The sequence below is a fragment of the Astatotilapia calliptera genome, chromosome 20, assembly GCF_900246225.1.
Source record: "Astatotilapia calliptera chromosome 20, fAstCal1.2, whole genome shotgun sequence".
Taxonomy (NCBI): Eukaryota; Metazoa; Chordata; class Actinopteri; order Cichliformes; family Cichlidae; genus Astatotilapia; species Astatotilapia calliptera.
This window is the reverse complement of record NC_039321.1, coordinates 16,143,860-16,154,086: the sequence shown is the minus strand read 5'-3', so window position 1 is coordinate 16,154,086 and position 10,227 is coordinate 16,143,860. Positions and strand designations below refer to the sequence as shown.

Sequence of the window (10,227 nt, the reverse complement as noted above, 5' to 3'; positions counted from 1 at the left end):
GAAACACACAGTGATATTTGAGAAGTGAAATGAAGTTTATTGGATTTACAGAAAGTGTGCAATAATTGTTTAAACAAAATCAGGCAGGTGCATAAATATGGGCACTGTTGTCATTTTATTGATTCCAAAACCTTTAGAACTAATTATTGGAACTCAAATTGGCTTGGTGACCCCTGACCTACATACACAGGTGAATCCAATAATGAGATAATTTAAGGGGGTCAATTGTAAGTTTCCCTCCTCTTTTAATTTTCTCTGAAGAGTAGCAACATGGGGGTCTCAAAACAACTCTCAAATGACCTGAAGACAAAGATTGTTCACCATCATGGTTTAGGGGAAGGATACAGAAAGCTGTCTCAGAGATTTAAGCTGTCTGTTTCCACAGTTAGGAACATATTGAGAAAATGGAAGACCACAGGCTCAGTTCAAGTTAAGGCTTGAAGTGGCAGACCAAGAAAAATCTCGGATAAGCAGAAGCAACGAATGGTGAGAAGAGTCAGAGTCAACCCACAGACCAGCAAAGACCTACAACATCATCTTGCAGCAGATGGAGTCACTGTGCATCCTTCAACCATTCGGCGCACTTTACACAAGGAGATGCTGTATGCGAGAGTGATACAGAGGAAGCCTTTTCTCCGCCCACAGCACAAATAGAGCTGCTTGAGGTATGCTAAAGTACATTTGGACAAGCCAGCTTCATTCTGGAATAAGGTGCTGTGGACTGATGAAACTAAAATTGAGTTATTTGGGCATAACAAGGGGCGTTATGCATGGAGGGAAAAGAACACAGCATTCCAAGAAAAACACCTGCTACCTACAGTAAAATATGGTGGTGGTTCCACCATGCTGTGGGGCTGTGTGGCCAGTGCAGGGACTGGGAATCTTGTCAAAGTTGAGGGACACATGGATTCCACTCAGTATCAGCAGATTCTGGAGACCAAATGTCCAGGAATCAGTGACAAAGCTGAAGCTGCGCCGGGGCTGGATATTTCAACAAGACAATGACCCGAAACACTGCTTAAAATCCACTAAGGCATTCATGGAGAGGAACAAGTACAACGTTCTGGAACGGCCATCTCAGTCCCCAGACCTGAATATTATTGAAAATCTGTGGTGTGAGTTAAAGAGAGCTGTCCATGCTCAGAAGCCATCAAACCTGAATGAACTAGATGTTTTATAAAGAGGAATGGTCCAAAATACCTTCAACCACAATCCAGACTCTCATTGGAACCTACAGGAAGCGTTTAGAGGCTGTAATTTCTGTAAAAGGCGGATCTACTAAATATGGATTTCATTTCTTTTTTTGTGGTGCCCAAATTTATGCACCTGCCTGATTTTGTTTAAACAATTATTGCACACTTTCTATGAATCCAATAAATTTCATTTCACTTTTCAAATATCACTGTGTGTGTCTGCTATATGATATATTTAACTGACATTTTTTTTATTGTAACAACCAATGATTTATATAGGAAAATGATAACTATTAATAAGGTTGCCCAAACCTTTGCATCCCACTGTACATCCATTTCTGCAGCATGGTCAGGCCTATATGGTAACCCAACCACAATCATAAGAAAGGCTGCTGATTTGACAGTTGTTGATCATGAACAACCTCCACAAATTGGGTAGGCCATTGAAGGACCTTCAGGACTGGCTCTTACATAGTGCTTTTCTACTCTGCGTGAGCCATCAAAGCACTTCATAATACAAACATTAATCACACACATTTTTCCTATACCTAAGTGCTCTCCATCTAACACGTCAATGGAACAACTTGGGTAAGATACTGAAACTGCAACTCCTTGGAGACTAGAGCAGCCAGAGATTGAACCACCAACCTTCCAATTAGAGGATGACCAAAAGAGAGTGTGATCCACCAGTCTATATCTGCTGTGATTACAGCCCGGTACAGGTATAAATCCACAAAAGCACCACGAGGTTCCCGCACAAACTAATGAATCAGATCTAGCTGCTAATCGTTAGCGTCACGGCTAATTCACATCGCTACCAATAACTTATATACTAATGACACATAGTGGGGATCAACGGCCAACTTTCCCACATTCTCTGCAACCCCGTGGACTCATCTGTAGATACATTTTAAGTTATTTACCATCTTGTATCTGCTTACCTGCAAATATATATATATTGACATAGCACAACGTTACACACTTATCAAGTCTCACACAACACACAACTCAAGGCGCACTGCCTTGTGGTTAGTGGCTGGTCTTATTTACTCCCGCTAGAGCTGCTCATTTTAGGGGATACTCCCTCTTGTGGTGTAACGGAGGAATAACTACCCTTCCTGCACTATGTCATTTTTGGAGACTGGAGCACACATTATTTTACCACAATCAAAGAAAATACATATTTGAACAATAAGACCATTTAACTAACTATAATATTGTAACTAAAGATTATCGCACATTCACCCAATGTATATACTACACACACACACACACACACACACACACACACACATATATATATATATATATATATATATATATATATATATATATATATATATATATATATATATATATATATATATATATATGTATAATGTTTTTCCTCTACACCCCCCCCCCCCCCCCCCCCCCACAATTTTTTTGCACATGTCGAGGAGCGTGTCAGGCTACATTTCACTGTGTGTTATACTTGTATAACTATGCATGTGACAAATAAAGAACCTTGACCTTGGGGGGTGCCCTGTTTTGTCCACAATGTCTTTCTTGTCCTTACACCTGTATTACCTCCTAAGGCACAGGTCCCAGCTTTGAATTTTGTTCCAAACAAAAATAAAACAAAATGATGAAAAGAAGATTGGACTCTTTGCCCTTATTACCAAGAGTCATGTCTGGAGGAAACAGGCACTGCTCATCACCTGACCAATACCATCCCTAAAATAAAGCATGGTGGTAGCAGCACCAAGCGCCAAGCAATTTTTCTTCAGCAGGAATTAGAAGACTAGTTGGGTTTGATTCAGGAATTTATAGAGACATGCTTGATGATAATCTGCTCCAGAGTGCTCTGGATGTCAGACTTGGTCAAAGGACAAAAACCCAAAGCACACAGCCAAGATAACAAAGCAGTGGCTTCAGCACTCTGTGAATATCCCTGAGTATTCCAGGCAGAGCCCAGACTTAAAACCTCTGCAGAGATCTTAAAATGGCTGTGCACTGACACTCCCCATCCAACCGAGGTCTTCAAAGTCAGCTTAATAATAACTAGTTCAAAATTCAACAAAAGTGCCTTATAACTTAGAAACTATGATTCTTACAGCATATGATTCTTAAAGCATGTTGTGTATTGTCAATATGTAGAACATACTGTATAGAAGTTTAAAACATCATTGTCACATTTGACCTCTGACCTCTCCTTAACATGGATGTATTGACAGCAAGAATGACAGACAGAATTTTAAATTCTACAAACGATATTTTAAGTGTCCAAAAAGGACTGGATTGATTATGATGTAGAACACAGAGTATGTTTAAAACTGCTGAGTCATAAAGCCTCTTGCAAACCAGGTGATTTCTTTATTTGATATATTCTGCTGACTACAGGCTATTTACGGACATAAGGAAAGATATCAGACATAAAAAACACATAGAAACATTGTAAAATCACTTTTTTTGGCTGATGATTACTGTTTGGCCCTCCCTCACTTTGTACTCTGGTAGCAATAAGTCTGAGTCTGACTCCTCTTCTACAACTATGAGTAAAGTCCTTCCTTCCTCACTCTGCCCTCAGCTTACTTAAATATTGACATGGGTGGAGGTATTAGTAAGACTTGTTGTCCACTACAAAGGACACTGAGTGAACGTTTAGTTTTGAAAGAAATGCCTGTAACCTGAAGTTAAGAGTGTCATACTGAAGAAGAAGTTTGCAACATAATCACTTAACCTCCTTTTTTTTCCTATGAGCTACAATGACGTCGCTCTGAAAACAAAGTCCATGTTGTCTTTTAGCTTAACCCAGCATGGCCTCTTCACAGTACAGTAGGATTCATTTATACTGAATTGCGCTTGAGTTAAAAGTCTTAGACTCATGTTCCCCAAAGAGAACAAAAATGAACAGTTGTCTTATCATTAATTACCGATGATCACAATGTTTTCGTATAATTATGGTCCTGGTGAGTTAATATTCATGTGACCGGTACTGGGCGTGGCTTACAACGTCAATACTGATTGACGTGGTTGGCACGACCAGGAAGCCAGGAGTGACATCACTTTCCAGAAGTCCCCTTCAGGTTTGATCGGCGGAGAGCCACAGCGAAGCAGAGACAAGAAAAAAAAAGGCGTTCGCTGCTATCTGAAATTCAGGAGCGTTTAAGCTGACTTTTCAACCAAAAATTTAAAAGGTAAGACGGCATTTACCAAATTGTTGTAGCAAAGCCTTCCTAGTATTAACTGTTACATCCTGACTTCGTGTACCTTACAAGCTAACGTCGTTACGGCTAGCTCTCTGCGTTCCTGCTGTTTATGTCGGAACAAAGGGGGTCTGCTTCTCGGCTCCTCCGCTGCTTTTCTCTTGATATGCACACCTCCCAGTGTGTTCTCATTTCAGCTATTTTTTTTTAGCAGCGTTATGACTGCCCAAAATGTACCCGTCGTCTTAAAGCACCTCATTAATATTTAATGGCTGTGCGGTAAGGTTAGCTAACGGTTATTCGCAACACTTTAGTGTCGTAAAACTTAATGATTGTCATATGATTTAGACGCAACTGAACGACCTCATTAAAGTCATAAAGACGCTTAGCCATTATTAGAGTATTATGGCAATGGCGAACCTGATATTACTGACCAGTCGTCTGAAAAATGCAGTTCCTGTGTTGTTATAGCGTTAAAACAACAGCCTAAAGCATAACGGTATGCTAGCTATCTTAAGTCCTGTAATGTAACGTGGTACAGATAAATAGGGCACATTAGCAAGGGTGTGGGCTTTTTTTTTTTTTTTTACCTTTTCAGTCCTTCTCCCTCCCTCTTTCGTTTTCCCAGCCATGTCAGTAGACCGGAATAAGCTGCCAGGAAGACCACATTCTTAGATCGAACCAATTCGTTCAGGCTTACTGAAGTTGGCCTTCTCTTTTCTTTCCACTATCCATCCAAGCTTTTTGCTTCGCTGGCTCCATATTATCAGGCTGAATAGAAGTGATGAAAAGTGCTTTAATTCAGTATTTTAGTTTTTGGGGAACTTGGACTTTGCTTGCACTCTTCTATTCGATCCTGCTTCACACTCCCAGGACAGAGTTATTGTTGTTTTGTCTATTTTGTCTGTTTTCGTTTTAATTTCTTTTCTTTTTAAATATTTTTCTTAGTTTCCACAGTGGGTCTGCTCTTTAGTTTTGTGCTTTTTTTTAAAAAAAAAAAATACTTTTACTAGTATTGTATTAGTTTAGTTTTTATTCATAATAAGTGAAGGGTTGAGGGAGCATATTTATCAAGTGCAAGTCATAACAAATATATAAGGTATAACAATAATATAAATGTAAAATAATGTAAAAGATGGCTGCTGCTACTGTAAAGCCACCTACTGTCATGCTTAGTCATTCTGTAAAGAATACGCTGCTTTATCCAACTTCTTGATTCATTTGGGGACCATAATTTCCAAAATAAACATTGTATTTTATTCAAAACTAGTAATATAGAACATGGATTCAGGAAATAGGAAAGTGTTTATTGAGGTCATGGATTAGGTCAGCAGTACGGTTATTTTCCATGGACTAGATCGACCATCGACTAGATGTTTGTTTTTATTGTGAGGAATCTCCCCCTGCAGACGATTAGAGACATTTCAGGTCTCAGGCACTCCTGATTTGGCTTCACTTTTCAGACTTCAAAGGTACAGCTGTTTTTTATATGCAGTCTGTGTACAATACATGCCACCTTTGACTTTCAGTTATGACCAGTTTCAAAAAGCATAGTTAGTTTTACATGCCCACAAGTTAATAATAAAAGACAAATTACTTAAAATTAAACTTTTTTTTATTACCTGCTTGTAGTTGTGTTTTTTGTGAACTATAATAAGCTTTGTTCCTGGCCATGTCTTATTCTAGTGTATGCAGATGAAGATTTGCTTTAAAGCCATGTGATATGGACTTTTTGTGTTGTGTAAGTTTTCTTTGAAATGGTTGCCTAGTCACAGCCCTGTAGGTTTCAGATGAATGTCTGAGCTATTTCCCCTTTGGCTTTTTTTCCCACAGGGTTTCTTTATTTCGAAATTATCTTAAGATCCCAAAAAAGCAGAGTAAAAAAAAGAAAGAAGTTTTGTGAATTGTGAAACTTTCACAATACAGGCTGGGGAAATGCTCCTCACAAGGGTTATAATCTAACAATCTTAGATTATAACCAGCCACAGACAACCTGCAGTATAAATGCTTTTACTTTAGCGCATTTAGCTGATGGAAATATCAGCTGCCCACTTCTTTTAAGCTGCAGATGCAGAAGTGAGTCAATGATGGGATTGTGTCATGGCAAAAGTTGGTCAGCTCTCCTTTTTTTCCACCACGGTTACTCCCTTATACCTAAAACCTGCAGATATGAAGGAGGGATATAAGGAGAGCAAACAAACAGAGCTGAAAAGTAAACAGTAGAAGGTACAAGAATGTGCCTCTGTATCCACTGGCACAATGATGCACTTGTATGTGAGGACTGGGAGGAAGAGAATAGAGTATTGGCTGGAGTAGCTGAGAGAGTGAGATGTTATTGTGGTCAAGTGATTTGCTTACTTTACGGGCTGAGTTCAAGTTTTATTCACTGGTGTTAAGCTCGGTGTCTGACTGCATGTCTTGCCACAGGATTGTGATATATCGCACATATTAGTACAATAATTTGGTAATGCATCATACAGCGAGTTACAAAGCATTTACCATGTAATGTTTGGTATTTAAAAATACTCACAATACATTTTACATTTACAAGTATTTTAGGTACTGCAAAGTAGTTTCAGGTACTGAAAATATAACCCTTATTTCAGAAGAATCATATGACATATGGACATTACACCACAAGTCATGTGCTGTATTACGAGTTGCTAACAACAGGGTTTTTTTTGATTGGCTATATTTGCCTCAGTATGTGGATAAGCTTTCTTTGGGAAGTTGTTTGTGATGGGTGCATTAGCAGGATGGAGAGCAAGTCATTATTTTTTAACTTGACTCCATTTAGTTTTTCCATTTTGTTGTCTTTCTTGCTGAACTCTGTCATTCAGCTTCAGTTTTGGTCCTAGTTTGGTCCTAGTTGTCCTTTATCCTCCTCACCAATTTCCTGTTTTGTTTTGATAAATATGTGTCCAGATGTCTTGTGATCATGACATGCAGTTAGCTGTCACGATGTGACAACTGAGCTTGTAGAGAAGTAGAAAGTCCAGAGTTTGTTTAACATTAGCACTGCTAGCACCAATAGCCTTGGGGTTTTCCATGTTAACGTCTACATCCTGGTGCAGAATATGGTTACACGTCTCTTCAAATGCTTCGTTATTTTCCAGTTTATTCTGACAAAGCCTACATAGAGTCGCTCTTTTTTATTTATTTTTTTATTAATTCATTTTCATTTAACGTCAAAGGTTTGCAGAACAGCACTGCTTAGCACAGCTGTCATATATTTACTTTCCTCTTTGCTCATTTACAGCTCACATTCATAAAGAGCAAGAGAGAGAGATAAGGGTGCCTCGATCTGCAGCCCCAGGTAGTGAATGTTGGCCTTTTAATATCAATGAACCATTAACTGCCATTGCACATTCATAAAATAAAAATAATTTATAGAGCCAGATAGAGCATGGCGATATGGCCAAAAATATTTATCACGATATATATTTGAAAATTTGCGATAACGATATAACCGATGATATAATTGATGCGAGACAAAATACAACTCCACAACATTACTAGCGCAAAAAGACAACCTTCCATTTATTTTCACTTAAACAAGAAGCTGGTTTTTATGTACATTAAAGCTTTATAAAAATGTAACAGTGCAAATGCAAATTCCTTGCTGAAAGTTTAACCAAAAGGCATTTCCAGTAGAAATGGGCTGACATATCCTGAGCATAACCATGTATAATATCCACTGAAGTTAAAAAGAGGTGCTGCATCAGTCCATCCCGGACTCTGCTATTGAGCCAGCAGGCTACACCGCACAGCGCCAGGATAGAACAAACAATTCCGGTAAGAGAAAAGGAGGGGGAATCTGCATATACGTGAATAACAGCTGGTGTACAAACACAGTGATCATAGACCGTCACTGTTCTCCGGACATAGAATATCTGACTGTCAAATGCAGGCCCATCTATCTTCCACGGGAGTTCACTGTTGTGGTAATAACAACTGTTTACATACCGCCAGATGCAAATACTAACGTGGCACTAGCGCTTTTGCACACGAACATCAACAATAAACTCAATAAATATCCTGACGCAGTGCACATCATAGCGGGTGATTTTAATCAGGTGGATTTAAAAACAGCTATCCCTAATTTCCACCAGCATGTGAAGTGTGCCACGAGAGGGGCTAACACCTTAGATAAAGTCTATTCCAACATCAAGAAGGGCTACAGGGCAAGACCCTTACCACATCTGGGCCAATCTGACCATTTATCCCTGCTCCTAATTCCTGCATATGCCCCAATCAGGAAAACTGCGTCGACCATCACTAAAACTATAACAACATGGCCAGAGGGCGCTTCTCAACAGCTACAGGACTGCTTTGACAGAACCAACTGGAATATCTTCCAACATCAAGACCTGGAAATGTTCACAAACAGTGTCCTCTGTTACATCAAACACTGTATAGACACTGTCACAGTAGACAAGCAGATCCGGGTTTACACCAACCAAAAGCCATGGATGACCCGGGAAGTCCAGCAGCTGTTAAAAGAGAGGAACAGCGCCTTCAGGTCCGGAAGCAGGGAGAGCTACAGCAGGGCTAGAGCCAACCTGAAAAAAGGCATTAAGAAGGCCAAGGCGGACTATAGGAAGAGGATCGAGAACCACCTGGAGAGTAAGAACAGCCGGCTGGTGTGGCAGGGTGTCCAGCAGCTGACAAACTACAAGTCCAAATCAGGTATGGCTGAAGGTGACCCAGCATTGGCGGAGGAGCTGAACACCTTCTTCACACGCTTTGAGGTCACTGCACCCTATGCCTCAGAGGAACAGCTACACCATACAGCCCACAGCAGCAGTACCATCATCACTCTGGAGGAGCATGAAGTGAGGCGCACCCTGCGGGCTGTTAACCCGAGGAAGGCAGCCGGCCCAGATGGCGTACCAGGACGTGTGCTGAGAGACTGCGCAGACCAGCTTGCCTATATTTTCACCAGGATTTTTAACCAATCCCTTGAACAGTCAAACGTCCCACCCTGCCTCAAGACCTCCACCATAATACCCTTGCCCAAGAAACCTCATATCTCTAGCCTAAATGACTATAGACCAGTGGCACTAACCCCGGTGGTGATGAAGTGCTTTGAGAAACTTGTGCGTTACCACATTACAGCAGCCCTACCCAGCAGCCTTGACCCACACCAGTTTGCCTACAGAGCAAACCGATCGACAGAGGACGCCATAGCAACAGCACTCAATGTAGCATTAACACATCTGGAGAGGCAAGGAAGCTATGTGCGTATGCTCTTTGTGGATTATAGCTCGGCATTTAACACCATTCTTCCATACAAACTGGACGCCAAGCTAAAAGACCTAGGGCTTCCTCACAGCACCTGTAAGTGGATCAATAGCTTCCTCACCGACTGCAGACAGAGAGTGAGAGTGGGATGTTACACATCTCCAGCCCTAAATCTAAGCACTGGGTCGCCACAGGGCTGCGTGCTTAGTCCACTGCTCTACTCGCTTTATACACATGACTGCACCCCCGCCCACCAGAGCAACACCATTGTAAAGTTCGCAGATGACACTACTGTGGTGGGGCTCATATCTGGGGGAGATGAGTCTGCCTACAGAGATGAGGTGGAGCGGCTGTCTTCATGGTGCAAGGATAACAACCTTCTCCTAAACACGAAAAAGACCAAAGAACTCATAATTGACTACAGAAGACACAAGACAGAAATCCAACCACTAATCATCAGCGACGACTGTGTGGAGAGGGTGGCAGACTTCCGCTTCTTGGGAGTCAGCATAGAGGGAAACCTATCCTGGAGTGTGAATACCTCTGAGCTACTGAAAAAGACACAACAGAGACTGTACTTTCTGAGAGTGCTTAGGAAGAAC

General features: G+C 40.8%; 1 protein-coding gene across 1 annotated transcript in view; it reads left to right on the top strand.

Moving 5' to 3' along the window:
* The first annotated feature begins 4,206 nt into the window (after window positions 1-4,206).
* Window positions 4,207-10,227, top strand: part of sdcbp2 (syndecan binding protein (syntenin) 2) — a 29,324-nt gene continuing 23,303 nt past the window's right edge. The window contains exon 1 of the mRNA XM_026153495.1: window positions 4,207-4,372. The gene's annotated coding sequence lies outside the window, so the exon portion shown is untranslated. The remainder of the gene's footprint in view (window positions 4,373-10,227) is intronic.